This window comes from Trachymyrmex septentrionalis, unplaced genomic scaffold (genome assembly GCF_001594115.1).
Source record: "Trachymyrmex septentrionalis isolate Tsep2-gDNA-1 unplaced genomic scaffold, Tsep1.0 scaffold241, whole genome shotgun sequence".
NCBI lineage: Eukaryota > Metazoa > Arthropoda > Insecta > Hymenoptera > Formicidae > Trachymyrmex > Trachymyrmex septentrionalis.
The window spans coordinates 82768-86280 of NW_017305399.1; positions in this window are offsets into that span (position 1 = coordinate 82768).

Below are 3513 nucleotides of genomic sequence, written 5' to 3' on the forward strand. Positions count from 1 at the left end.
TTATCGTGACATGATAACCAACTTCTTATGGGAAGAATTGAACGGCATAGACTTGGAAGACATATTCTTTCAACAAGATGGTGCAACCTGCCACACTGCGGACGAAACAATGCAGTTATTGCAGACGAAGTTTCATGGTCGTGTTATTTCGCGCCGCGGCGATGTGAATTGGCCACCAAGATCGTGCGATTTGACGCCATTGGACTTCTCTCTTTGGGGTTTTCTGAAAGGAAAAGTGTATGCCAATGATCCACAGACCATTCCGGAGTTGAAGGAAGAAATTAGACGTACCATTAATAAAATTAGTCCGCAATTATGCCAAAATGTCATTGAAAATTTTGTCAAAAGAATGAACGTTTGCAAACAGAGTCGAGGCGGCCATTTATCGGATATTGTGTTCCACATATAACCTCCATGTTTGTACTTTATATTAAACTAAAAACATGTGTACTTTTAAAATAAATAGTATGTTTTATTAATAAATTAAAATGTCAGGTCATTTTGAGACACCCTTTATCTTTCTAACGCCATTTGGCGTAACCCGATTGCACTTATACAACGCGAGATACATATTACTAAAGCCATCTATTGGAAAAATAATAGATTTCTTTTTACTACACCTTATATGTTTTATTATACTGTTTCAATTCATCGGGGGCTTGTTTAGCTATTTCGCGGGAATGATTGCGTTGTTCCAGTCGCTCCTGAGTCGAAAGAGTAAAATCCGTTAATTTACTTAAAAACTGAAGTACTGAATCTATTTGATTACGTTTTTCCTATCTGAAAAGCAATTTTGATGGAGAACACTTTATTGTGGAATGATAGGTGTTGTTGATGGTGTATTGAATTACACTATCAGTCTAATTAAGTTGATCCTCGACAACTTTACGTAGAGATGACTTTAGAAAACGGTTCACACGTTCGATTAAACCATTAGCCCAAGGAGCGGCTACAGCAACCAATCTATGTTTAATACCTCTTTTTTGTATAAATTCAGAGAATTCAGAAGAGGTGAATGAAGTTCCACGGTCTGATACCAAGGTATTACCAAAGACATTAAAGATCGGAATTATATTTTCAATTGATTCTCGTGAATTTGTAGTCTTTACTGGGAGAAGCCAAGTAAATCTTGTAAAAGAATCTATCAATACTAAAACATGCTTACGTTCACTCGTAGATTCTATCAATGGACCGAAATTATCTATGTGTACAATATACATAAGAAGCTGGGAGGTTTTTTCTAATTGTAATTCACTCTCTTTTGTGTTGACTGAAGCATTAGCTACGAGGCATCCCTAACAATTGTCTACATATGACTGTCTTTGTTTACGCATAGACGGGAACCACTAGTCATTGCGTATTCCCTGTATTTTTCAACTCTGCAATGGGTGTTATTATCATGATATACACGGAAGATATTTGTTATATAGCCACCATACAATCAGGTACATAAAAGCGAGATTTATAGTTATCTTTTTTGTAAACTAATCCTTCTATTAACGTAAATTTGTCATGTTCTAATTCTTCGAAATGATTTAAGATTGTACGAATTCGTAGGTCTGACAGCTGTCGGTACTGTAATTATTTTTCAAGCGGAATAGTTTCAACCGAAGCTACTATGCGGCTTAAAGCATCCACATGCATCATCCTATTTCCCTGTCGGTGCTGAACATTAAAGTCATAGCTCTGTAATCGAATGGCCCAGCGCGCAATACGCGAATTCAAATTTGCTTTATTAATCGCATACACAATTGCGTGACAGTCGGTAATTACTGTAAATTTAACACCATATAAATAAATATGGAATCTTTCGATTGCTTTAACCACGGCTAACATTTCCAGTTCAAATGAATGATAACGACTTTCTGCGGCATTCGTTGCTAGACTAGGCAATTGCCGACCGTAAACCCGAATTTTGCTTCTGTAGAAGAATTGCTGCTAAAGCAATTGAACTTGCATCCGTGTGCAACTCCGTCTCGCAACACGGATCATATAATTGCAACACCGGAAAGGTAACAAGTGATGATTTTAATTTTTTAAATGCTGTTATGCATTGTTCATTAAATTCAATCGTTGCTGATTTTTTAAGTAACGAATAAAGTGGTTTAGCTATCTCGGCGAATCTAGGAACAAATCTTCGGAAGAAGCTAACTAAATTAGGAATCTCTGAAGTTTATGAATATTTTTAGGCGCTGGGAATTTCTTGACGGCTTTTATATGCCGCTCGCTCGGGGTAATTCCCTGAGTAGTCAAAATATATCCTAAATATTCAACCGTTCTTTTTAGAAACTGACATTTCTTATATTGTAATTAACTTCGAAAGCGTGTTGCTTTAACAAATACAATATATTGTGACAAAATCTTTAAATTTTCATCCACGTTTCGTCAATCAAGATATCGTCTACATAAAGTAATACCTCATCTTGACGTATTAATGGTCCTAAGACGCGTAATAAACGCTTCTGGAATTCTGCTGAGGATTCCCAATACCCAAACGGTAATTTTACATACTCATATTGTCCGTCTGGCGTAGCGAAAGAGAAGTGAATTCTGGAGATATTGGAATAGCGTGAAAGCTTTCTTTCAAATCTAAAAGAGTAAAAACGTTTTTATTAGCTAATTGCGATAGACAGTCTTCTATGACTGGAAAAGGATACTTCTGTTTTACTATCCTGTCATTTAAGGGACGGAAATCAACACACAATCGCAAATTTCCATTTCGCTTACAGGTACAATACGGTGAACAACTTTAATAATACCGCGTCTTAACAGATTTTTTTATAACCTCACGGATCTGCAGCCACTCGGTCCATGCAAACTTCCGAGGGGCATACGCAAATATCGAATTATCTTTCAGTGAGACTGTAACCGGTTCAAGTTCTTTTCGCCTTTTTATCGGTTTGTCATATGATTCTTTTCCTATATCGTATGTTCGCTTATCAACATCATGACCAAAATCAATTTGATTTCTGAAAGAGCAATAGGGAAATCATCTTCCTCAATTATATTCGCTGATGCAACTTCATTTATTAGTTTTAAGTTATTTTCAGATTTCTTATCCGTCGATTTGAAAATCAGAGTTAAGTTTTGAAACAAAAAAATCTGTAGTATTAAATGTGTAGACCAATTATCATTGTCGATAATATGAAATGTAACTCGGGTAAAAGTTTCTGGCAATACGAATACTGATATCTTTCTAGCCAATGACTTTGATTTGCGAATCATTTACCGCGCGCAAATGTTGAGCATTAGTTACGTTATATGGAAAATTCGAAAAGGAGTTTATAAACTGACCTTTGTATAAATGATACTGGGCTACCTGTGTCAATAGGAGCTAGTAGATCACACTTATTTCCCTTAACGTAATTAACTTTAACTACCGATTTGTCTGTTTGAATTTGTGATATCTTGTCGTCCCTGACGCATGCTATATTTGTTGGCATCTCAGTTGAGTTGTTCTTAGTTGATGTGCTTTCCATTTTGGCTTTCTACTTTGTAGCTGCCACGGTATTA